General features: G+C 39.7%; 1 protein-coding gene across 1 annotated transcript in view; it reads left to right on the plus strand.

Moving 5' to 3' along the window:
* Window positions 1-429: 429 nt before the first annotated feature.
* LOC129758251 (uncharacterized) overlaps window positions 430-27,647 on the plus strand; it is a 198,521-nt gene continuing 171,303 nt past the window's right edge. Inside the window, exon 1 of the mRNA XM_055755721.1 lies at window positions 430-1,089. The gene's annotated coding sequence lies outside the window, so the exon portion shown is untranslated. The remainder of the gene's footprint in view (window positions 1,090-27,647) is intronic.

A 27,647-nucleotide genomic window follows, 5' to 3' on the forward strand; every position in this document is an offset into this window, starting at 1 on the left:
TGCTTAAACTATATATTGCCAGAACTAAAGGTTCCTGTTCAAAAATGTTGATCTAGAATTTGTTTATTGAAAGCTTAATGAATGTATCAGCTGACTTTTGGTTTGAAAAAGCTGATTCACATCGAATGTATTTCATTTTTGATTAAAAAGTTGGGTTTATGCATCGTTCAGTTGCTGTTCCGAATTTTTGCAAACAGGGATGCGATGTGATGAGAAATGTTCCCCAGTGCTAAAACTACGACTAGCACTTCTGTCTGTAAACAAGCGTCACAAACTGTCAAAATCCGGAAAACTTTTGTGACGCTCACTGCGCTTGACGAAAACCGACGAAAAGAGAATCGGAAAAACTCGCAGCGCCCGAACGAAACCGAAGCCAGGGCGCTGTCAACTTTCGTGCCCCGATCGACGGACGAACAGTCGCGTTCGAGAAACCGTTACGAGAAGGTCGTTCCTAATCTCTGGAAGATCCAGAACCGGAAGATTGAGATAAACCGTTGCGCGCGCCCTTTTTGTGTGTGGTGTTTCCTGTACTCCCCCTCCCGGGAATGAAGAATTGATGGAGGAAACGAAAATTAATGGTGAAAATTCATCGATATCCTGGTGTCTTCTTTTGGAACCGTTTGTGAGTTTTTGTGTACTATAATATTGTTCTTTAGGACAAAAGTTGACGAGTGTTTATTAGTGGCTTTATGAAAACCAATGCGGATTGAATGGTTTAGTTTTTTGTTTTTGGGAAAAGTGAAGTTCTTTCGATAAAATAGCGCTCCAGTTCCAGTCCCTGTCCGATTATGTAGCTGGTTTCCAGTTGAGATTAAAGCAGCAGAAAGATTGGCCTGAGGGTGGGCTAAAAGGAAACGAAATCATTCTGTGGAATAAAACAGCTGCAGCTCTCGATTTTGGATGTGTCTCTTCATGGGTGTATCGATGGTTTAACAAAGGTTTATCAGTGTTTTTTTCGGATTTCAAGGTGTTTCTTTCTGAAAGTGGGAAATCTCAAGTCAATTGGAGCTTCTGCTGATTTTTAGATAAAATATCTAATTACACCGGATACATTCTCGAAACCGATCAAATAACGGAAAACATCAAAAGGTAAGTTCAGTTAATTATTTTATTCGCTGAAGCTTATTATAATATTTTTTAACTAAATTTTCAGGACGGATATCGAAATTTTTCCTCGAAGATTTCAAATTTAACATCCTGAAAAACATCATTCGTATCGTATCACTCGCCACTGACGGACGTTTTTTTTTTTTTTCTCTCGCAAGTGAATCGTGGAAAAAAGTGTGTGAGAAAGGCTATTCGGTTTGCCCAACATATTCGGTTTTGTGCACCGTGCGGTTTGTTACCTGTGATCTGTTACAGAGTAACATATAGTGTTTACGTGAAAGTGCTTTTTTGAGTGCGTGGCTTTTCAGCCGATCGACCATCGTCTGCAGAAGGACAACAGAGACGCTGCTTTTGTTCTCAGACAGCAAGGTCAACACAAAAGACCGCATTGCTGGATCGGCAGTTTGGTATAGGGTGTATCCCATTTAATTATTTTTTGATTTTATTTTTTTCCAAAACATTTTTTTTTCTCTTCTATTGGTTGTTTCTCTTCCTCCGTCTGTTTCGCTACTTTTAAATCATGACTATCATCTAGACATAAGTTTTTTATTATTATTATTATTATTTTTTTTTTTTTTTTTTTGTACATATATATATATATAATTTTGTTTTCTTTGTTTGGTTTTTTTTTTAAATTATTTTATTCAACACTATTAAGGTATCGTTCTCCACGTTAGCCCGGTATGTCGGAAAGCAACCGACCATCGGATGACGACGGCGAGGACGATGAGCACCCTCATCGGGAAAAAATCCCTTCCGAGGAGTCTGAAAATACCCCCATCCAACCGATGTACTTATCAGACACGGAAGATTCCCCCTCCCCCGCTCCCAATCCAATTCAACAACCCTTTAGATTCGGCAATTCCCTCTCAACGTCTGAAACTCTTCCTCAAAAATCAAACCCGGCTAATCCCTCCTTAGAAAATGATCCAATGTTGCCGAAATCTGCCCCTCGCCGTCGGGTTTACCAAAATGAATCGACGGGACCCTGGGTAGTCTATTTCCGGTCCAAATCAAAACCTCTAAATACAATTTCGATTTCCCGAGCCCTCGACCGATCGTACTCTTCCGTAGTCAGCTACCAGCCGATGAGTCGGAACAAAATGCGCGTTGTTGTTGGTAGCTTGAAGGAAGCAAACGCCATTGCTTGTGACGAGAGGTTTACGATCGAGTACCGCGTTTACGTTCCCGCTCGTGACGTGGAAATCGACGGAGTGGTAACCGAAGAGGGTTTGACCGTCGATGACCTAATGGAATCAGGGGTTGGCCGATTCAAGGATCCTGCTCTTCCAACGGTCAAGGTGTTGGATGCGCGTCAACTAAAGTCAGCATCTGGCGAGGGGGAAAAACGGAAGTTTTCCCTGTCGAACTCTTTTCGGGTTACCTTTTCCGGCACTGCACTTCCTGATTACGTTGCGATCGGGAAGGTTCGTCTACCTGTGAGACTTTATGTGCCTTCGGTCATGTTCTGCCAGAAGTGCAAGCAGTTGGATCATACGGCCGCCTACTGCTGCAATCAGGCACGCTGCTCTAAGTGCGGGGAGAAGCATGAGGAAGCTTCGTGTACAATACAAGCAGCAAGCAGGTGCTTGTATTGCACTGGTGAAGCCTCTCATGCTCTCTCGGCGTGTCCGAAGTACATATCGCGCCGGGAAAAAATCAAGACTTCTTTGAAAAATCGTGTAAAAATGTCCTACAGAGACATGGTTCTGAAGTCTTTGCCAATCGTCTCAGAGAACCAGTTTGACCTTCTAAGTGACTTTGAATCCGAAGGGGAGGATCCATGTGAAGGAACATCAACTGGGCCATTTTCAAAAAATAATGTTTCACAGGCTCCAAAAAGGAAACGCATCTCTAAAACACAAACCAGAGTAGCTGCCAGCAAACTTAATACTAAAAGAAATCCTCAGAGTGGAAATAGTAATTCTATCCCAACTATTCAAAGTCCTCCGGGTTTTAATCCGTCCCCGAAGGACTTCCCTCCACTTTCTGGGAAGTCAAAACCCCAGGCTTTCCTTCAGAATCCAGGCCCATCAGTAGCTAACAGGAATGCAACAATTCCCAGAGAAACTGCATCTGATCCATCGTCAAATGGTTTTCCCAGCTTTTCGGCTGATGGTAAGATGAAATTCTCGGAAATTGTTGCGTTCATCCTGGACTTTTTCAGTGTACCAGCAGGATGGAGGACTATGGTTAATATGTTTGTACCCCTTTTGAGAGAATTCTTGAAAAAGAAAGCTCTCACTATGACCCTCATCGCAGAAGCAATTTCTTTCGATGGATAATTCATCCAATGAGGGGAGAGAAATTGTTTCTGTATTGCAATGGAACTGCAGAAGTATTTTGCCAAAAATAGACCCATTTAAAATATTGGTACACAATTTGAATTGTGATGTGTTCGCCTTATGCGAAACTTGGCTCCCTCCAAACGTAGATTTCACCTTCCATAGCCACAACATAATTCGCCTGGATCGTGATGGTCAAAGAGGGGGTGGCGTTCTTTTGGGGATCAAGAAATGCCACTCTTTCTATCGTATTCCACTACAACCATCTCCAGGTATTGAAGTCGTTAGTTGCCAAGCTAGAATAAAAGGTCAAGACCTTTGTCTAGCCTCGGTTTATATTCCGCCATCTTCAAGCGTGAGCCGGAACCAATTGGCGAATATTATTTCACTTCTTCCAGAACCCCGGCTAGTTCTGGGAGATTTTAACTCCCATGGCGTGGGCTGGGGTAGCTCACGTGATGATGAACGTGCTAACATTATTTATGAGCTGTGCGACGACTTCAACATGACTGTCTTAAACAATGGGGAAGTGACTCGAATTAATGGATCCCAATCACAGCATAGTATTTTAGACCTTTCTTTAGCTTCTTCCTCTCTGAGCTTGGATTGTACGTGGAAGGTAATCCAAGACCCTCAGGGAAGCGATCATTTGCCTATCCATATTTCTATCACCAGTGGTCGTAGTCCACCGGAAGAAATCAATATTCCTTATGACCTCACAAGGAATATAGATTGGAAAAAGTATGCATCGGGTGTCATTGAAGCCATCGATTCAACAGACGAACTGCCTCCGGAAGCAGAGTACAGTTTTATATCCGGGACAATTGTAGACTGTGCAATCGGGGCACAGGTCAGACGGAATGAAAGCTCGACGATACAGAAACGGCCTCCCACTCCGTGGTGGGATGGAGATTGCTCGCGCGCGCGAGCTGAAAAGTGCAAGGCGTTTGTCGAGTTTCGCAGAACCGGATTGCCAGAGAAGTTCCAACGTTACTTGGCCTTGGAACGCAAGTTCAAGAACCTGATCAGGGGCAAGAAACGTGGATACTGGCGGCGATTCGTGGATGGGTTATCTCGAGAAACGTCTCTGCGCACACTTTGGCAAACAGCACGAAACATGCGTAATCACACTCCCTCGAACGAAAGTGAGGAAAATTCGAGTCGATGGCTATTAAAGTTCGCTAAAAAGGTCTGCCCGGACGCAGCACCAGCTCTGAAAATATATCGGGATACAGAGAATAGCTCCGAAACCGAGGATAAATTCTCGATGGTCGAACTTTCACTTGCGCTCTGGTCCTGCAACAATTCAGCTCCCGGACTGGACAGAATCAAATTCAACTTGTTGAAGAATCTGCCAGATTCCGCTAAAAAACGTCTATTGAATTTATTCAATAAGTGTTTGGAACTGAACATTGTTCCGCATGACTGGAGACAAGTGAAAGTCATCGCCATACAAAAACCGGGAAAACCAGCTTCTGAATACAATTCGTATAGGCCGATTGCAATGCTCTCGTGTCTCCGGAAATTGCTCGAAAAAATGATTCTCTTTCGGCTGGATAAATGGGTTGAATCAAACAATCTGTTGTCAAGTACACAATTTGGATTCCGTAGAGGCAAGGGTACGAACGACTGTCTAGCATTACTTTCATCAGACATTCAATTGGCGTTTGCCCAAAAAGAGCAGATGGGGGCAGTTTTTCTGGACATCAAAGGGGCATTCGATTCGGTGTCCATAGAAGTGCTATCTAGTAATCTTAACTCTTGCGGACTTTCACCAATTTTGAACAATTTTCTATATAACCTGTTGTCTGAAAAAATCATGCATTTTAGCCATGGAGAAACCAAAGTTGAACGAATAAGTTACATGGGTCTACCCCAAGGCTCATGTTTAAGCCCCCTGCTATACAACTTTTATGTCCGAGAAATCGATAGTTGTATGGCACAAAATTGCACGCTACGACAGCTTGCGGATGACTGTGTTGTTCATATCACAGGTAAAACAGACACTCAAATAAAACCTCCTTTGCAAGAAACTCTAAATAACTTATCACATTGGGCCAGGAATCTAGGTATCGAGTTTTCACCTAGTAAAACCGAGTTAGTAGTTTTTTCAAGGAAGCATTCCCCTCCTCAAATAGAGCTCCTTATGATGGGTAGAACTCTAACTCAATCTCTTAGTTTTAAATATTTGGGTGTCTGGTTCGACTCTAAATGCCTCTGGGGAAAACATATTAGGTACTTGACACAAAAATGCCAAAAGAGAATCAATTTTCTTCGAACGATTACTGGAACCTGGTGGGGTGCTCATCCACAGGACCTCATCAGGTTATACCAAACAACGATACTGTCGGTCATAGAATACGGAAGCTTTTGCTTTGGGTCAGCCGCGGATACCCACTTGATTAAACTAGAACGAATACAGTATCGTTGTTTGCGTATTGCCATGGGTTGTATGCAATCGACACATACGATGGGTCTCGAAGTACTGGCGGGAGTAATGCCGTTGAAAAATCGGTTCTTCGATTTATCGCTACGTTTCCTAATTCGAAGTGAAACTATGAATCCTTTGGTGATAGAAAATTTGGAAAGGCTTATGAATATTAATCCGCAAGTAAAATATGTAAATGATTATAAAACTTTTAGTCAATTAGAAATAAATCCTTCTTTAATAAATTCGGACACGAGTCACTTTTACCCGAGTAGCAGTTCCTTGATAAGATTCGATCTGTCCATGACCGCTGACATCCGTGGAATACCAGATCACGTCCGACCCAACATTATTCCTTCAATCTTTGCTTCAAAAGTACGTGAAATTGATCCTATAAAAATGTTCTTTACTGATGGTTCTAGAATCGACAACGCGACTGGCTTCGCAGTGTATAATGAGGGCTTTGAAGCTTCGTTCAAGCTTCGAGAGCCATGCTCTGTTTACACTGCTGAGCTAGCCGCTATTTACTGCACCTTGGAACACATTCGCACACTGCCCATAGACCACTATTTCATTTACTCGGATAGTCTCAGCTCCGTTGAGGCGATTCGATCGATGAAACTGATGAAGCGCTCTTCCCATTTCTTGCTGGAAATTTCTGGGATATTGGGCGCTCTGATCGAAAATTCGTATAGGATTACCTTAGCTTGGATCCCGTCTCATTGTCTTATACAAGGCAATGAGAAGGCGGACTCATTGGCTAAGGTGGGCGCGTTACAAGGTGAAATCTTTGAGAGGATTATAACTTACAATGAATACTTTTCAATACCTCGCAATTTAGCGATTAACGCTTGGCAGTCTAGCTGGGATAATGGCACAAAGGGACGTTGGCTCCATACGATTATCCCTAAGGTTCCGACGAAGGCATGGTTTAAGCATTTTAACTTGAGTCGCGACTTCATTCGCGTGATTTCTCGGCTCATGTCAAATCACTGCTGGCTTGACGCGCACTTGTTTCGTATTAATCTCGCTGCAACCAATGTTTGCGTTTGTGGGGATGGCTACCACGACATCGATCATGTTGTATGGACGTGTGAAAGGTATGGTCAAACGAGGGCTTGGCTACTGGATACCCTTAGGGCCCGAGGTAGACTACCTGGTGTTCCAATTCGAGACATTTTGGCAAACTTAGATTTTGGATATTTGTTCCCAATTTACAAATATCTCAAGCTGTCTGATTCGGTCGTTTAGTCCGCTTACCCACGTAAACTTTCCCCTTGTGTGTTCTTCATTTAATGTCTGTTTTGTTGTTTATTTATTAGTACCACCTCTCATCCAACGGGTCCGACACATTCCTGAAGAAGGTTGGCCAGAAAATCGGAAACCGATACCAAACCGTAGCTCCCGAAACCACAGCTACAGGAGGCCACCACCGGACCCTAATGGAAAACTGATATTGGAGAATAAACCCTATAAACCCCTTCCTTTTCCATTATTTAAAGTTTTTTTTTTTAACAGTTGAGTCGCCGCGACTATTACGGCCCCCTTCCCTACTAACCAGTGAAACAGATACCCTCGGCACATTTAAACTTTATAAAAGTAAAAGGCCTTTAATAAACTAGTTGTAAATAAAATAAAAAATAATCCTGAAAAACATGGATTCCATAAATTATGATTTTTATTCAAATTATGAGTAATTTTTTAAGAACCCTTAAAAACAATTTAAGCTATTATTTTCCATAATTTTTAATATAAAGTCATTTAATGCTGTTGATATTTTGTTATTCCCTGATTAAAGACTATATAATAATTTTGTTAAGATAACAAAAAATATCATAAAAGTTGATAAACATCTCAAACTTCAAACCGATTCTCAAAGGACAAAGGGTCTAAAATTAAAATTTTATGACCTTGAATGTTATTATTACTTCTGACCGATTCTTCTCCATTTACCTTCAACGCAATTAGGCAGCTGTTGTCGAAAACGGCTCGTCCAAACAAGTTGGAAAACTCACCCAGTCACCGGCAAACGAGCGCAAGGAGGAATGCTTTTATTGCGTGTGACTCGCTTGCCCAAACCCGAGCCGCATGGTTGGCAAAATTCTTTAGCTAAGGATCGCGCAAGGATACAACTTCTTCTCCTTTGCTTGTGCAAGTTTGAACATGTCTACTCGAAAGAAGGGAAATCCCGGTGAGGGGAGATTGGAACAGAACCGAAAAGTTGAATTTCATTGAATTCCTGTTGTGTCAAAGGAATACCTCGAATGTCCTCGAATTATAAACTGTTTATCAACTTTGGCCTAACGTTTGGCAACTGGAGAATGCAATATACTCCTTCGGAAATTTTGCTAAACGAAATGGGAGATTCATGTTATCACGTTGAGATAAACATTTTTAGAATTTAGATGAAAAAAAGGGTAAAAAACATGTTTTAGTCAAAACAAAAAACAAACACCAACACATGCAGGATCTCAACGAAACATAATGTTTCCTCGAAGAGATTCCGCCCTTTTTCTTAAATTTAAGCGTTCATCTTTCGAGAATATGATGGCTTGAATCTTACAAATCTGACGGAGCTCCGGAGTGTTAAGCGGGCCATAGACTACACAAATGGCCTGTACAAATTGGATGATTCCACGACGATTGTTTGATCTATGCTCGCCCACATACTATACAAACATTTTTCACGCGAACACAAACGATTGCTGGTGAAAACAGCAACGGCAACAAAAGAACCATCTCCACCCCGGCTGGGAGGATGGTTTGTACAAAATATTTCGATCCCGACCGATTTTACTCCAACCGTTTGGGCGCTCATTCATGCAGTGACATACACCATGCAAATCGTGTTCAAAGCGACAAAATTTCATCGAATTTCATCGCATTTGTAGAAATGTTGTCTGTGGCCCGCTCTAGGAGGATTGAACATTTTCGGCACGAAGTTGACCTTATTATCTGCATACAACTTCAGCACGTCCTCGGAGTAGTGGCATGAGGCCAAATCCGGCCAGAAGATTGTTGGAACGTTCAGGAGAGGAAACAGCCGCTTCTGGAGGAACTCTTTCATGTACACCTGTCCGTTCATCGTGTCCCGGGTCACGAAAGGTGCACTCCGCTTACCGCACGTGCAGATGGCTTGCCAAAACAGGAATTTATTCGCAAATTTGGACATCTTCCGAGTGCGGACATTCTTCGGAACGCTGAACTTATCCTTGGCCGTGAAAAACAGGTTGACGGGGATCTGTTTGAAGTCGGCCTTCACATATGTTTCATCGTCCATGATGCAGCATTCAACTTTCGTCAGCATGTTGAGGTACAACATCCTGGCACGGGTTTTGGTGGACTTGTTCCTCACCTCGTCGCGATTAGGGGCCTTTTTACCTTGAACGTTCGAAGTCAAGCCTTAGTTTTGGCCTTCTGGACAAAACTTCGACTCAGGAGCAGCTTCTTAGGGGCCGTTCACTAATTACGTAAGCACATAGGGGGGGTGGGGGGGTTTCACATTTGCTTACGATCTCTTACCAGGGGGGTAGGGGGGGGTTACCAAAAATCTTACGTAAGAAATGTTTCATTGATAATTCGTCACAGCCATTCGAAACTATATTATACTCAGTTTTTTTTCTCACTGCCTATTTATTGGATATTTGTGACGTTATTTTATTTATCTTTTAATATCTACTAATTTATAAAAAAAAGTTGCGGGTTCTATAAAACTTATAGAGATCCAAGTCAAACCCTTTTGCCACCAAAACACTAAATCACATTAATGAAACAAATCGTCACCTTTTGCGTTTTATTATAACAATCTTTTTATATGAGAAATTCATAGAAACAAAAAGGAAAGTGGCGCGTTGTGACAACACCATTTGAAATCATCGCATTTCGAAAACGACTTCATCAACAAAAAATGTCCAAAGTCAATATGAGGATTTGAAGATAATTAATTCCTAGACCGTTTTTCAGTAATAGACACTACCAACTCAAAATTTACAAACGATTAACCAAAAAATCCTAAAACTTTATCGCTCACCACTGAAATAAGTCTGAGCTTTAAACTTAGTTGGCAACGTAATTGTCGTTAAACATTTTTGCATCAATTTTTGTAGTTTAGAATGAATATTTTTATAGATTTTTCTGATTTTCAGGTCAAAAACATCACAATTTTTATGGTACCTTGTGCTAACCTGATTTTTAACTTTTTTTTTAAATCGAAATTTAGATTTTATATTGTTTATTCGATTGTGGAAATTTATTGAAGTTTATGTTTCCCCGAACATACTATATCTAGAATGATGGTTTTCAAAATCGCTTTTGAAATTTCATCTGTTGTTTTGTATAAATTGTTCTTTTCAAATTCAATTATTAAGGTTAACTTAAAAAGTGCTATGCCTTGAAGCATGGATGCCACATTTTCAATATTTTCAAGCTATTTTTGAAAAAAAGTTTCAATTTCTCAAACAATAAAAAACGTAAGATCTTACATGGGGGGAGGGGGGTTTTGAAAAATCTTACTTTTTCTTACCAGGGGGGGAGGGAGGGTTGAAAATTTCCAAAATCATGCTTACGTAATTAGTGAACGGCCCCTTAGCCACATCCCGAACGGAGGCGTTAGGGTTTCGGTTGAAGGCCCCAACTACGCGGTGGTGATTTTTGGTGTTTTACCGAATACTTTACGTCAATCGTTCCTCGAACCGCTTGATCACTTGCGACACCGTGAAATAGTGATTCTCAACGTTTTAGCGATGGAACGATGCGAGAGATCCTTGTTCTCGTGATGAATGCGCAAGAATTTATCACATACGAGCTATTCTTTCGACTTCATTTCTGCGAGTTTTGATCACAGGACTTATAGGACACAAAAGTACAAACACAGTGAGCGCGAAGCGAAATGTTCATCCATTGGATGAATTTCGCAAGTTCGTTCTTGAAGGCCGGCGAATTGCGAAGCGGTTCAACACTGAAAAAAAACCTTCGGTGTTTTGCAAAAATTAATCACACAAAGACCTTGAGGAATTCGCTATGGTACGCCATATTAAAATCCAATATGGCGGCTTCCACTCAACTTCGAAACATTGTAAATTACTGAACATCTGAATTAAAATATGACATAATTATAACAAAAATATGAGAAAAATATAGCAAAAATTTGATAAATTTGGCAAAAAAATTGGCAAAGTCATGACCGAAACCCAAAAAAAAAAGACATAATATGGCAGACAATATTATGGCAGAAATTTGACAATAAAATGAAAAAAAAAATCTGACAATAATATAAAAAATGGCAAATTAATGACAAAACATTAACAATAATGACAAAATTTAAAAAAAAATTGACACAATTTGACAACATTATGAAAAACTAGCTGATCCCATACGAACTCCGTTTCGCTTTCAACTTGGAATATGTCATGAACAGTTTGTATGAAAGCCAATTGCCAAGCATTTTCCAGATGCACTTCTGAATTCATTGTTAAGTAATAATTGCAAAAATTTTGGTCGATCACTTTGTATGTCGTCTGCTACTAAATTTGAAATCAGTAATCCTTTGACCGTGCCAAAAAAATCACGTGTATAAAGTTCGACGCAATTGATGCCAAAAAGCTAAACCGCTTTCGGGGGCTCTTATACAATTTTTGATGACTGAAATCAATTGCCCTTCCCTCAAAACTCCCGTGTGCAAATTTTCAAAGCAATCCATTGTATAATATCGTCAATATTGCTAAAAACAGTGAAAAATTAATTTATATGGACGTCCCCTTTCGTCGACCCCTGGCAAAGCATTTGACATCTGAAATCGGTATTGAAAGGTTAACATGGACGACCCCCTTTGCCGACCCCTTACACTGAATTTAATATCTGAAATCCATTGCTCATCTCTCAAAACTCTCGTGTACCAATTTTCGTCTGAATCCGATGTATAATAACGACAATATCGCATCAACAGTGAATAGTTAATATGGACGACCCCTTTGGCCGACCCCTGATTTTAGTTTGGATAAGTGAAATCAGTTGTTTGTCCCTAATAACTCCCATGTGCAAAATTTCACCCCAATCCGATGTATAAAAACGTCAATATCACTAAGATACTGAAAATTTAATATGGACGACCCCTTCTGCCGGCCCTTACACTGAATTTGATACCTCAAATCGATTGCTCGTCATTCAAAACTATCGTGTACCAATTTTCATCTGAATACGATGTATAATAACTGCAATATCGCAAAAACAGCGAACAGTTTATATGGACGACCCCTTTGGCTGACCCCTTACACAAAATTTGACACCTGAAATCAATTGCTCGTCTTTCAAAACACTCATGTGCAAATTTTCAACGCGATCCGACGAAAAGTAACGTCAATATCGCGAAAACAATATTTGTCTTCTATGGACGACCCCCTTCAGAAGGGGTCTTCCGAAAATCTAAAAACATTTTTCATCCTTCCTGGTCCTATTAAGCATCCATGCCAAATTTCAGCTCTCTAGCTCTTAAGACGGCTGAGTCTATAGAGGACAAACAAACAAACAAACAAACAAACAAACATACAGAAATTGCTTTTTATATATATAGATATGACAAATCTAGCGTAATATTCCAAAAGGGCGAAACTGCCAAATGTAAACAAATCGAGTTAACGGTCATTCCGGATATTCGCGGTTGCACTTCACCTTTTGAACACGGTTGCATCTTAAAATTGCTTAAACCTTTCAAAAAATTGATAAAATTCAATTGGGCGAAACTTCATGTTGATGCATTTTCGTTGGAACGTGAAGTTACGCCTATTCAAAATGGGGTTAATATTTCTCTTCGTGTAGGGCCAATGGGCTTAACTGAGTTGACCGTGTGTGACAAAACGGCCTAATTAGTTTTTGCGTGTAGGACCAAAGGGCCTGCTAGTTTCGCCCTTATGAAATGTTACGCTAGATATGTGACAAAACTATGACTTAAAATAAAATAGTACAAAAAATTTAAAAAGCTTTGTTTAGGTTCTGCAAGATTTGTGTCAGTTTTTGTTATTTTTCATTTGTCGTATTTTTGCCACAGGTCTGTCAATTTTTTTAAATTTGATTGTAATTTTTTTTTCCATAGTTTCGTCTTTTTTATTTGTTTCGATTATAGTCATTTTAACATCTTCACATCATTCATCACTTATATCAAGGATGCAGTTTGCGGAAAATTACTGAGAAACTTATCCGGTGACGTTTACTCTTCGATTCGAACTCACGGACATCGGCTCAGGAGGCAACTGACTTGCCAACTGAGCAGAGATGTCAGGTGTCTTGATTTTTCAGGATTTGTTCTGATTTTCGAGAGGTCGTCCTGATTTTTCAAAAACGCTTAAATTATCCTGATTTTTGAAAAAATGACCTTTAAAATGTCCTGATTTGTCTTGATTTTTGAAAAATATCTACACTACAACTGAATTTATTGTTAAATGGTGAGGAAATCAAATTGTTCATTCGACTTTCAGTCGTTCACAGCATTTTTAACCCTTCGTTTCATGATTTTTTATTTTTCCCTAAAAATCACTTTAGACAGTTCAAAATGATGTGTACATCAAGAAAAAAAATTAAAATAAAATACGATTTTTTCGTTTTTCCATACATTAATTGTTGCAAATTTGTTACTTTATGAAACGAAGGGTTAAGTTAAGTGGAACCGCCATATTGGATTTCAAGAATTTTATCTTCTATCCGTTCAGCCCCTTCACCCCATACACACACTGTGGGGGTTCTATGCCACTGGTTTATTGCCAGTTCCAATTTGTTTCCATTAAAAACATGATAATTAAATAAACAAACTTACCCGAGAGAATATTTTCAGTGTGTGTTCGAATGAACTCTGGATACACACAAAAAAAAGCATAGTAAAACTACTAAATCCGTGGTTTAAATGAACAACAGGCAACCATATTTTTGAGTCAAATATGTTTTGTTCTTTATATTACCTTACGCATAGCTATTTTACCATGTGCTCAATTTGGCTGCGCATGGTAAATTCGACTGCGTTTTAGTAAAATTGTCAATGAAATGATGCATGGTTATACTTCGTGCCTAGTAAAATTGATATGTTTCATGATGAAACTAGTATGTGTTATGATAAAGATTAGTATGCACGAGGAGCTTGATTTCAATAGTAAAATTACTATGCATGTTTGTTTGTTTATTTGCATGCATGCATTATGATTTCATGTAAAACATTGAAATTCACACTTCCGACACACGTCGGTCAATGTAAGTGTGTTCTCCCGATGCTCTGGAAAGATTTTTTCAAAGTTATGAAACTTGAAAGCAGCTCAAAATGTGTTTGTTTACTCGCGGGTTTGATGATTAATGATCCTGGATAAGTATAAACAACAAGAATGTTTTCCATAGTAAAATTATCATACGCACTGATGTTTTTGAGTCAAATATGCTTTGTTCTCAAGAGTATCATGTGCGTAGTATTTTGTTGATATGAATTGGTGCCACAATGTCTAAATTACTATGCGATCGCTAGTTGTAATAGAAATTATGATGAAATCATCATGACCATAGTTTTTCCGACAACAAATATTGGCAGCTATCAAAAATTACCAGGTACATAGTAATTTTAATAATGTTTCATGTGCACTTTTACAAAATTGATGTTATAATTTACGTGGTTGAAAATACTATAACGCAGAAATGGTAAAATTATCATGATAACGTCTTTGGAATAGCAACGCAATTTGTTTCCGTGTAGAATCGCGCGGTCGAGCCGGTTCTTCGCGCCAAAAATCGCTTGCACTGTGGCCGGTCGATGTTTTTTTCAACGTGTTACAACGAGAAGCGGTATTCCGCGCGAGTTGAGTAATCGCTTCGCAGTTCGCTTCGCACTTGCAGGATGTAAACAATCCACTATGAACTAAATCCACCCAAATTTTCATTAAATTCTACTCAACGGTTAAAAATTTGGAGCAATTTCATCGTTGACACCCTTTATTATTTATGCCTTCACCGGGAATCGATCTCATGACCGTCGGCTTAGAAGATTTGAACGCTACCCTCTAGACAACGAGCGGCCACTTTCAAGAAAAACATTCAAATACCAAATGTCGTTCTTAACCTTCTCGAGTGGTAAATGATGTAATCTTCCAATAGCTTCATCTGGACCGGAACAATTAATCATACACCCGCAGGACAAACCCTTCATTTTTCTTATCTCGGCTCCTTTCATTTTTTTTCCGTACCACTTCCACCCAATGAGGTTGTAAAGATTTATTTGCTACTATCTTGAACCACTATTTCTGAATGATGATTATGTTCCATGCCTTAACACCAACTAGCCAGTCGGTACCTTATCATATTTCCTAGTTTTATTTCATTTTATTTTATTCTTCCATAGCAAAATAAACAATTCCAAATTTATTAACCTGCCATCTCATGAGTAATCTCCCAAGTCCAAGTGACTCATTCAGACGAAAAACAATAAAACTACAAAGATGCAACTAGTACCTATGTACCGCACCAAATGCAACCAATTACGGAACAGGACGGTTTTTTCTTGATTTTATTTTTTCCATCCATGACAAGTCTCTCATCGCTTATCGCCATTTTTAGAAACTTGCCCTTCTGGCACGGACAACTTTAAATTGTTCGCCCCGCAGCTTTAACAACTCTCTTTAGATGGTGGTGCCGTATTATGTCCGTGCAATTTTATTTAAAAAGGTGCGATCGGCTTCAGGGTGGTTTATTTCTAAATTTTGATCGAGGAGTTGAACTCGATTCCATTTTTCATTTTACATTAGAAGACCTTAAAGCTAAAAAAACTCTTAAATTTTATGCATTTTCAGTAAATTTGGCAACAAACTTAACATTCTTCAGACTGTTGTTGGAAGATCGCGAATCCGATTTAAAAGTTGCCACCCTATGCCAGTTTTTATACGGTAAGGATCGATTGAGGTTTGACGTTTACAACAACGGCTGGTTTTCCTGAAATTCAAGGCACGGATTTTGCTGAAGTCAGCAGAGTCAAACTGCATTTACAGGCTCTTTTTGGCCACCTTACAATAATGGCTTGGCCAACAACAACAGCAACAGTTGAAAGATAGATCAGCAGATTTTGCCTGAGCTACGTGGAGAAGCTAGAAAAACTTAAAAGCCGCGTGTTGAGAAATATGAATTATTGCGGACACGACTCAAGGATGACCTTTTTTTTTTTTCTTCCGATGACTTTAGGTTAATTTTATTTTGTGAGACGGTTCCGAAGACCTAAAGCTGATTGTTATCGAAAACCGAAATTAATTCATTTTTTTAACTCGACTAGGTTAAGTTGAAGTTAAGTAAAAGTTCTTTTTATTTTTTTAAATTTTTTTTTTTCAATGTTTTTACATACTTTAAAGAAGCATCAATAAACAGCAACACAATTAAAACTTTCAAGTCTTTCCAATCGATCTGCTCCAGTTCTTCTAATGAGTCGACATCTCTGTAATAGACGTTGTTTGCAAACCTTTGCCTGAAATGTTACTTAAAAGCCCATTCAGTTCTATGCGTATGGGTCCTACCCTATGACGAGATTGCTCAGAATTCGATTCAATTATTTGGTTATGCACCTCGTGCCAGTCAACTTTTAAAACCTCGAACCCGAATTTCAACTAAAGCAATTTTCGGTTGATCAAAAATTGATAAACCTCATTGTTCAACGAACCATTCAGAAGTTGCAGCCGAGAAAGAAGTGGAAAAACCTACCAAGAGAGAAAAATCTCTGTCGAACAAAAACAATTACGTGGGTTTGGAGTTTTTCTTGCAGCCACTCGAGTCGGTCGGCCTTCAACGATTACAGCTCGTTTGTCTTTTTCGGTGAAAAAAGGTTTTCTCCCATTTTGCTCCGGTTTAATTGTTCCCAATTCGAAAATATTGGTGCCGCCCTAGCAGGAGTTGACAAATTTTGGTGACTCACCTGCTGCGGTGAAAATGTTAGAAATCAATTGGTACATACCTAGTTTGAAGAAAAAACAAATCGAATAAATTTTTTTTGTTTTATTTATAAAATTAGGCGGCACAATAATGCGTCCTACTGTTTTCAAATCCAACAACAAAGGACCGGATCGGACCATATTTGCCGCGTGTTTGTACAAGCGGTTAATACTATGCATGAAAAACTGTTCTAGTTAATAAAGTATTGTTTGATGTCAACTCTATCTCTCATTACTTATCAAATATAGTTGTCCGATACTTGATGAAAATTTTGTATATGATGAAAAAGCTTGTTACTCGCACCGAGCCAACATTGAACCCATCGCTCCCCTATCAACTACGAAACGAAGTGAAAACAAGTTCGCCTGCAGCAACACCCCTGACAGGTACAGCAACGGAACGTCAGTAATCTCGACACACGACAGCGAAGATTGAGAAACAAGCGTAGCAGAAAACGTGACACAGCATTTCTCGGTTTGGTGACTTGTGTTCTTAAGTAGTTTACGAAGTGAACAGGTATAAGATACGATTTATAGCCGATACCTAAACTTATAAGCTTTACTATCTTTAGCCAGTTTACGAAGATTTATTAGCCGATTAATCCATAACCTTCCGCTATCAGTTTCGTCAGTGCCTTCCGCAATAAGTGCTTGAATTCATGATAGGTAAGCAGATCTTACATTACCAGAAACTCTTCACTACAAGTAATTCCTAATAATTATTATAATCTAGTACCCAACATTGTAATTGAGAGGTACGCTTTGAGTAAGCAGACGACTGCTGAAATTCGAAATAACTACACGGTGAGGTTTCATATAATCTGTTAACTGCAATAAGAGAACTTAACCTCAAAATGTTACAGGTTGTTACGACACTGAACCAACGGCTTAAGCCAAGTTTATATCGAGTTGCTAGACGGTCAATCACTGACTGTAAGTTCATTTCAACTAAATAACCAGACATAGTCTAACACTGAAATATATTTTCAGGAATTTTATATTCTTTCAAAAGGAATTAATAATAAAATTGACTGATTAAACCGTCGTGCAACAAAGCTTCTCATAATTGATCTTTCGTTAATTTTTGTTGAAAACGCAGATTTCAGTGGTGGAATAGAGTCATCTTTATTCATGTTTCGTCAGTCTAGTCATTACATAACTACACAATACATTAGCGATTGCTATTGTCTCACTCTCCACTTATCGTCTTCCCTAGCCGGGAATGTACTCATTTCTGAATGAGTACTTTGATACTCTTACCCAGAATATCTGGCAACACTATTGTGTTACCACGAACCCAATCTGAGTAGTCTTGCTTAACCGTGTGATGATGTAAACATTTGTACCGTGTTTATCTTCATCACCTGTCATCCGCAATCATTGATCTCGATTGTGAATTGGACACAAGCATGTGGATAACCAAAACAAACAATGTTTTGGTGTCTGCTGCTGTTCCGGACGCCGGAGGAAACCGTAAGTTTCGACAATTTTCAACATCTATCTTCTTCTAATCTTTTATCCGTCTGTATTTTTTCAATTTTTGAAATGAATTCGGATCAAAAAGCGGTCAAATCAAAGTATCTTTCTGTTTTAAGTTCAATATGTATAAAAGACGGAAAAATACTCAGTTAAGATTCCGGTCGACCTAGTCCGAATTGGGGAGCTTTCCTTTAGACGCCTGTCATCAGCTTTTGTACAGTCACCTTATCAACTTTCTTCACCACAGAAAGCCCGGTTTGAACTACTTCTCGCTGCTAACAGTTTTTTGGATCTTCTTTATGTTCTGCTTTACTATGGTCCCATATTTTTCGAATGGACGAAGTTCTGGTGTGTTGTGAGGGTTCTTATCCTTGGGCACAATCTGAATATTGTGGTGATAGAGAAACAACAGAGAGATCAATAGTGGGCGAAGAACACATGCGGGATATACATGGAGTGTATCGATAGAAGATCCAGCAGTCGACCGATGGAGCTCGACATGGACGCAGGCTGAAGCCTATTTTGTCACGTTCACCAGGGTGTTATTGGTAAACGCGCCGCTGTACTCAAAAATGGCGGGTTCAAGTCCCGACACGCCGGTGAGCCGTTTTAACTTTTTCGAAAAATTCATGATATTTACGGCTTATATTCTTTCTTTCTTTCTTTCATATCTCATACTAGAAGTGGTCACATCGAATGAGGAAGGCTTCGTGATAGCCAAAGTCAATGGGATCTTCTTCTGTAGCTGCTGCGCTCCGCCGATGTGGACCTTGGAGAAATTTAGCGCTACGATGGATAAGATAGTCGAGGTGTTCATATGTCAAAGCCCCGTTATTATCGCGGGAGATTTGAATGCGTGAGACCAGAAATGGGGTAGTTCCCTTCAGAACGCCAGAGTCTACTTGAAGCACTTCTAAGGCTGGATGTGGACCTGGCAAACGTAGGTTATACTAGGACCTACCATAGAAAGGAACGTGAAGCCATTATAGATATCATATTAGCTAGTCCCAGATGGACAAGTAATTGGAGGGTGAGCGAGCAACCACTTTGCGATCCGCTATCATGTGGGTAAGTCAGACAGATGAGAGGTGAACGACGCTGGAGGACAAAACAATTTAATCGGAATGTCTTTATCGAAGTGGGAGTAAAACCTGTCTAACTGCTTTTCAAAAATGCGAAAAGAAGCCTTTGCCAAGCAATAAAAGAGAGTTGAAAGGCATGTTTTAGGAAACTTGGTCTTGATGCCAATGACCGACCATGAGGTGAAGCCTACAGGATAGTCCTGGCAAAAAACAAAAGTGGTAGCACACCACCTAAAATGTGCTTCAACAAACTTAGAGAAATAACGAGAGAGCTGTTCCCTCAACATATTTATTATCAATAGCTGGCCGCAAGTCCCGTACGACTGAGATACGAGCGAGGTGTTAATATCGCTGGAAGAACTGCGTGACATCGCAAAATCCCTTCAGCTGGAAAAGGCTCAGGGTCCAGATGGTATCCCGAACATTGCAGTTAAGGCCGCGTTTATGGAATTTCCCGAAATATTCCGATCGCCACTGCAAATTTATATTGAGGAAAGGATGTTTCCAGATGTTTGGAAACGACAGAAGCTGGTTCTGCAGCCCAAACCAGGAAAGCCATTGGGGAACCCATCGGCATACAGGCCAATGTGCCTACTGGATACGGTGGGAAAGATTCTGGAAAAGGTGATCTTGAATTGTATCCAGCGGTACACCGAGGCGAAGGCGAATTGTCCAACAATCAATTCGGCTTTCGACAAGGGCGATGCATAGTCGACGCTATTCGTCATCAAAAACGGCTGATAAAGCCAGACTCATGTAGAGAAGGGGGAATCGTTTTTGTGCGGTAGTAACACTGGATGTGCGCAACGCCTTCAATAGTGTAAGCTGGGCAGCGATTGCATCTTCGCATATAAAAATGAGCATACCAAAATATCTGCAGAACCCTAAGCTACAATACATGACGAGTGAAAGATTTCAGAAAAGTAGATGTTACAGCTGTGGAATATTACGTACGGTGAGGTGCTGAGATTGAACCTGTCAGAAGGAGTAAAGTTGGTTGGTTTTGCGGACAACCTCGTTCTACTAGTGACGGGTTACTCAATAGAAATAGTCCAGTTAAAGCTTCAGAGGCTGTAGAAGCGGTGGGTGAGCTTGTTATTACTGGACAAGCGGGCTCGGTCGGTCTCGGATCTGCAGGCCAGCATGTACTTCGTCTTGGACGTATTAATCATTAACCCAATCCTTTTAACTCAACCACGGTAAAAGAAGAGAGAGTTTTACATTTTAGGCTTAATAGTTTTGAATACTAGAATAAAGTACATAATGCATTTTTAATGTTTCAATAAAAATCTAACCTTTTCAAAAAAATTCTAGTGGGTAAGAGGGGGAAAAAATCAACCTGAGAATGAAATTCCATTTAAACCTCATCAATATCTGCCGGTTTTTTCTATGTCATCGCGCGATTGTTTGTAGGTACATTTTTCTCCATAGCCCGTTCAACGCTCGCAAACGTGAGAATCCTTATGGGAAAACAGAAAATTCAAAAGGATTGCCTCCACCACCCAAGAACGGTTTCGCTGTTGGTTGATGTGTCGTGACTTGGGCACTCCTATAGCCATCCTCGTTTGCTACGTCCTACGCCCAACCTTACGGGGGCTCGAGATCGACCGGTCCTCCGTAAGGTTTGAGGTTATGAAACTGAGACGTACGAGCCAAAAGAAACAGAACCCGCCGCTTGTCAGAAGGTGCAAATTCTTTTCGACAGCGCCGACAGCACTGCTGGGACCCAAAATCAATAATAATATAATAAGGTTATTACAGAAAATTCAACCTGTCGTTTTGCTTCAGCACCCAAGTATGATGGTGCCACATTTTACTGTCAGATTCAGTTAAAGAGAAGGTAGTGTTATGTTTCTGTTTCCACATATTTATTAGAATGTAACTACCCTTACCTTGGGACATAACAGCTCTAGCTTGATTCAGCCAAAATCGAGAAACTAGTCGCGGATTCCCGTTATGGCCCGAAATCACCAATCCAATGTCGAGGATAAAGTCATTCCAACTTTAGTTCACCTTAGCATGACGTATGTGGTTCGGTTTGACAGTTTTTTTTTCTGCTCGCTGTCAAATATGAACAGTTGAACAGGTTTGATTGAAAGCATTTCTCGTGTGCTGATGCCCTTAGCGTGATTCCTACCAATTAAGGCGAACATCCGCCGCTAGATTTGGACAGTCCATGGCAGGGGCAACATGATGATGACTGGTGACATTGGAAGTAAGGTTTTGACCGTACTGAGAGAAAAGTGTGGTTTGTACTCTTTTTTTCCATAAAAAAAAACATTTAACCGGACTGATCATATAAACTATAGTTTTGTATCTTTGTAAACCAAATAAATCCTAGATTCCAAAACTATCCATTAAAGTTATCAAAGATCAACTCCGGAGGGAACAACTAAAGATTTGCAAGCATCAAAAACTTGTTCCATTCCACTCTAAATCTAGTTATCTATAGATGCATCGCAAACATAAACGCCAGAAACCGAACTCATTTTACGGTCGTCTATCACATCAACAACGAACGACAACAAATTCGAAAGCGCTTTATCGGAAACATAAATCACTCAAGGGAGGCTCATTCTGCTGTGTTCCATTAATCGCGCTTGGTATCCCCCGAACGAATGTCGATGATTTTGTTGTCGCGTTCTTTTGAAGTTTAAGTGGCAACAAGCTTGAATAGCTGTTGCGGTTGCTGTCTCTCGATTTTTAAGGATTGTTCTTGAGTGTAATGAAATTTAGTTATTGGATTATTGGTGTTTTTGGGTTCTTAGGTTGTTAAATTTCAAGAGTTTAGCGAACTATTGAAAGCCGAAAACCTTTTTTCTACACATATCCAACAAGTGTTATGTACTATTTGGATTCATTTCAAATCCTTAAGGTTGCAAGACGTGGTCATTTTAAACCTTACTAAGTAAAATTATTAAGTCAACTATCCGTACATGCAGTAAAAGTCATCACAGAACTTTGGAATTTGATAACAGTGATGTCAATCTTCCATATTTTGTCTGCATCTTCAAGACTTTTTGGACTTCCGTCAGACATTTTTTAAGGTTTCCAGACGTCCAGACTTCCAGACTTTTGACATTTCTTTCAGACAATTCCAGATTTTTGAGTTTGGACAAGTTCAATAAAATAACGAAAATTCTAAATTTTCATGGTATAATACCAGGAAATGTTTAGTATCAGGAATAAAACATTGTTAAAAAGATATTTATGGGCAGATACTTGTTAAACATAACACGTAAAACCCCCCAGGTGCTGAAATTGGCAGCATTATACAGTACTGCGCAGTATACTGTCTGCAAAATTGATATCTGGCGACCACAAAAAAAGGTCACCACCTAAATAAATAGTTGACCATCCAGACTTTTCCAGACATTTTTCCTAAAAGCTTCCAAACTTTTTAGAAAAACACTAAGCATCTCTGCTCGGCACATAACGCAACGATTCAGATAATTCTGTACGAAAACCTCATTCAATCCACCTCAAGTGACTCAGAGAAAGGACGCACTTTAATCGAAAGTTCAAAACTCAATTTTCTCACCGTAGAGCACCACGGTGAAAACACTGGGCCGACATGTTCAAGCCACGAAAAAGCAAGACAAAAACATTTATGATGGTGTGCATTAGAGATGTACCGAATAGTGGTATTCGGTGAACGGCCGAATACCGAATATTGACCTTTTCAAATATTCGGCCAAACGAATATTCCATTGAGTTTTTAATGAAAAAAAATTAAGCGATTATTTCAATACTCTCTATTTCTTCCATATCAATGCACCTTATATTTTTAGTCGATTATTTTCAACCAGATGATAATATCGGATGATGTATTACAAGATATTTTTTAAGTAGAGTTTTTATGATTTTTAAAATGCCACCAACAACCGGAAAGACATTAGCTAGGGTCGCTTCTATAGGGCGTTTATCACCAAAGAGATTGCGTTCCTGTGAAATCTTGGACAAAACATGTCAAAACAGGTGTCAAGCTTATTGAAATTGATTCTTTGATATCGAACTAGATGAAGGTCGAATTTGAGAAACATATCTTCAAAAAAATTGTTTAAATGAAAAATGATCTTAACCTTAAGTATACCATACTTTCAACCACAGGTATCACACAGTCAGGCAAGCAGGACGATTTTTAAACAAAAAAAGGGCAAAATTTATGTTTATTTTGAAATTTTGAAAAATCGTAATTGAACACAAAATCTAAAAAATTTAAGAGAAATTGAGTTTTTTATTTGATTTAGCAAATAATCTTAATAAACCCTAGCAAAATTCGGGAAGCTCTAAGCAATATCTGGACATCTCGGCCAGATTGGACTTATCTGTATTTATGGGCAAGCATGACGATATCAAGAAAATCTGGAATAAACTATAATCAAAGTATAAAGCGTTACTTGTCTCCTGAACGATCTACTGTGAAAGATACACGGATACACCTTAGATGTTTAGCTGAAACCATAAGTTTTTAATGATTGTGTAACTTTTACAATATCACTTTTGGAAATTTCATAAATTATCCAAAATCATTTGAAAATTTTGCAAGTCTGTAGTAGATATTCGGCCTATTCGGCCGAATACTTAGCTCAACTATTCGGTGAGCCGAATATTCGGCTTAACGGTTTTTCGGCGGTATTCGACCGACCGAATATTCGGTACATCTCTAGTGTGCATAATAACAAACGATGAATTCGGGCGAGTGTTAAGCTTCGTATATATTGGTAAACGCAATAAGCCAAGCCAGGCCAGCTGCCGTCGCTGTCGCTCTCCATGGTGAAAACATTTTTTTACTGTAGTGTGTGTTCGCTCTGTCGTGTTGATTTACAAATTCTCTACAGAGGTTCATCTAAAACTTTCTGCGGTGCGTTTCAGAGAATCTCTACCGAGAATCGAAAACCGAGCTTGTCGGTCGTCGGTGATTCTTGTTAGAGAAATTCCACGCCTGCTTACCAGCGCACTTTCTCATCAAGAGCTCCGTCAGTACTGCGTACGTGGTGGGAGATGCTCCTTACCGCAGCACGAGGACCATGTCACTTGCACCGGTCCTTTTGACGCTTTGGACGTTTACGGTCCACTCGTATTTTTCGCAACTCATCCCCATAAGATCCTTCGGTTTTGAGAATTTTTTAAAGGCATTCCTATCACGGGATGTGCCTAACTTGTTTGGAGCTGTTGATTCAACCTTAGCTGCAGCCGGTTTCTCTTAGGGAGCAATCGGTGTCGCCAGCACCTTTTTCTCTTTGCGTCCGACTCTCTTAGACCTTCGTCTCGATAGCTTGGATTTCCTGCATCTCGTGCCGAACTCGCGGAATTATCTGTGCTACCTCTCCGCCCTCGACGTGCTGCTAGACTCGCTATTGAATATCAGGCGAGCCTGCAGCTCATTGTCAAACTCGCGCATTGCAAGCCTCCCGATCGTTGAAGCTATTTCGTAGAGAGGTGTAGAAGCATCTCCATTTTCAGCGATTTCACGTTCCTCTTCAGCTGGTCTGTTTTAAGGCTTGCACCCAGTCCTTTAACTCCCGAGGTAATTTACCTCACCGTTTCAAATTAACTCAGGATCTCGACGTCTCTCGGTGCTTTTGAGTTCATCACTTCTTCAAAAGCTCTCGTAGATGAATCCGCCATGTGAGGATTGTCCTTGTGGCCTACAGCCAACTTCAGTGGAGGAATCCTACTCTACTCCTCGTTACCGGGGTCTCTCCCTCTCCCTTTTGAAAGCTTGTCCATGTTATAAGGGTCCCAACTCAAGAAAGGGGTCCGCTTCCTGTAGGTGTTGGGAGGCGCCTTTACGTGTAGGGGTCCTGTAGGCGCCTTTACGTTCCCTAGGCTATCCCTTTCGAATGCTGACACAGTGTTGGCCTTGTGCCCTTTCAAGGCCAAGGCTTAAGGCCAGACTAGCTCCGCAAGTCAGGATGTTCAGTCCAGTTGGAGTTAGTTTGAGCAAAGCTTCCACAAAAGACTCGTCAATGTGACGAAAACTTACTAGAATCAGCTTGCAAAACATCATAGAGCAGGTTCATTGAAAAGTAGCTAACTCTGAGGCGAAATGTTTTAATTGTTTAAAACCCAAAAAAAAGAAGAAAAAAAGAAAAAGATTATTAAAATTATGATCGTTAACCTACAAAGGGTGAACGTTCCATAGTATATGGTTAGACAAAATTACTTACTATAGTATGTATGCAATTGAATTGAAGCATCCAAGTGTGTTTGACATACTTCAAGCAACAATTATCAACCATTTCGTTAGGCTTCAGTTCATTCTTCGATTTGGCATGGATTCAATTGTTTCCAAATCTAATTGTCTTAGAGGCAGTGTCGTGAAAACAGTCGCAAATGAATCGAACACACCGCATTTAGGGTTGATTAATGGGAGCAATTTTCAGTGCCAGTAGGTAAGGCACTGCTGGAGCAAATATCTCTAGATGAAATTGATTGATCCACATTTACTTGCTGCCACCAACCAGTAATTGGTGGGTGTCGCTTTGAGCCGTTTCTAATATGTGTGAGAGAGGTGTGATCCATTGAAACTATCGATTGAGTCAATTTTCTAAGGTGTTTTAGTGGTCCATTCAAATACTTTGTATCGCAAAAAAATCCATTTTCCCCTAATATTATTAATCGCACCTTTCGTTGTTCACTTAGTTTGTTCATCACTCAAGTGAAAAAGCAAGCGGTGGAAGTCCCTAGGCGCACATGTCCAAAAGCGCTAGATGATTTGTGACCAAACCTTCAGGCGTGTTGTGGCGTTGTGGCTCGAAAGAACGTTCGCGAAAAGTGAGGAAAAATTTATTGCCACTTGAGCAAAACAGTGAGAGAGAGAAAGGTGATTGGTGAGAAAGTGCTCGAAGAAATGATTGGAAAAATAGCTAATGATCGCTAAGCGTTTGAACTAATATTTGAAACCGATTTTCGAAAGTCAGTATCGACCTGTGGTCGGTCGTGCAAATCACATTCGAGCGGTGTCGGCACCTGTAAACTGGCCCAGGCTAAGGAATGGGCTAAGTTAGGCTCCGGGCTGAATGTCTGCCAAGCGGAAAAAGTTGTTTTTTCCTAAGGTGCAACCGATTCCCATTGCAGGTGATCGATGTTAGAAAGGTTTCATCTGAAATAATTTACGTTAGAGTTGTAATTATTTTGTTTATCGTGGGAATTGTTGCCCAGCCCTTTTGAAAGTAGGGATAAATTATTTCGTACGCTTGTGTTTTTTTCACTTAAACGAATGGGTTGAACCTTAAAATTAATTTAACAAACTTAACAAACATCGACCAGTACAGGAAATCTCGAGAGAAAATTTAATTTGATATTGATTCCTCAACAATAATGTTTCCCAACTCAAAACATCCATGTTTCCAACATTTACATTCTTACGAAAAAAAAACCGCATGGAATCGTTATGAAAAATTCATCCACGTTCCTTGATGAGTCCTTGTATATCTGTGGGTATGTAGAAACATATGTAAATATGTCCCCGTGGTTTGCGGAATCGAAAAATTAAATCTAAAAATAACCTGGCCCTGATGGGCGGCTCGGCTCGGCTGTTGGTTGGAGTTTCCTTATATCAACAGTTCCACACCCAGCTGTTTCCGATTGCATAAGTTCCGCTTCTCTGGCTGTTGTAGGCAGTTATGATGGTGCCAAGCAAACATAGGTCCCTTGCTTGTCATTATTATCCTTTGGCGTTTTTTTCCCGATTCTTGTTCCATTTAGCAGATGGAAATCGGTCTGTTTTTGTGGTTTGCTAATGACTACAATTCGCCTCCATCTCTTTCTCCGGTCGCGAAGAGTTTTATTGGTTTTCTGAACTATAATGTTGAGCAAGCTTTTTATTTTTTTAAATTTCATACAGACAGCAGTTAAAACGCAGCCTAAGATAAAATATTTTTCACTTCTAAATCAACTGATTCATTTGATTTGGAAAAACGTTTTATTTATTGGGAACACTACATCTCCGAAATCTCCGGAAAAGAAAAGTCAAACATACAGTATGAAAGTAAGAGGTCCAAAATTATTTCCTTAGAAACATTTGTAGTTTTTAGCCAAATTAAGAAAAAATATTAGAAAGAACTGGCACCCCTGGCTCAAGCTGAAAGTGTTTTTTGGAACAGTTTTTATTAAGCCGATTTTCAGGTGTTAAATATGTGTTTTTGATAAATAATTTCATTTGGAGCGTGGCTGAAGTGTTTGTGCTACTGACGGTTATGGAGGTATAGGTAAAATTGTCGCAGATAACAGGTAATTTAAGAATTCTTATTTTTCGATTTTGCAATGGTTGTGTGATGACGCGTCAGTGCATGGTGGTTCTAAAAAATTCCGCTAGTGACATACA

The sequence above is a fragment of the Uranotaenia lowii genome, chromosome 3 (genome assembly GCF_029784155.1).
Source record: "Uranotaenia lowii strain MFRU-FL chromosome 3, ASM2978415v1, whole genome shotgun sequence".
In the NCBI taxonomy this organism is placed as follows: domain Eukaryota; kingdom Metazoa; phylum Arthropoda; class Insecta; order Diptera; family Culicidae; genus Uranotaenia; species Uranotaenia lowii.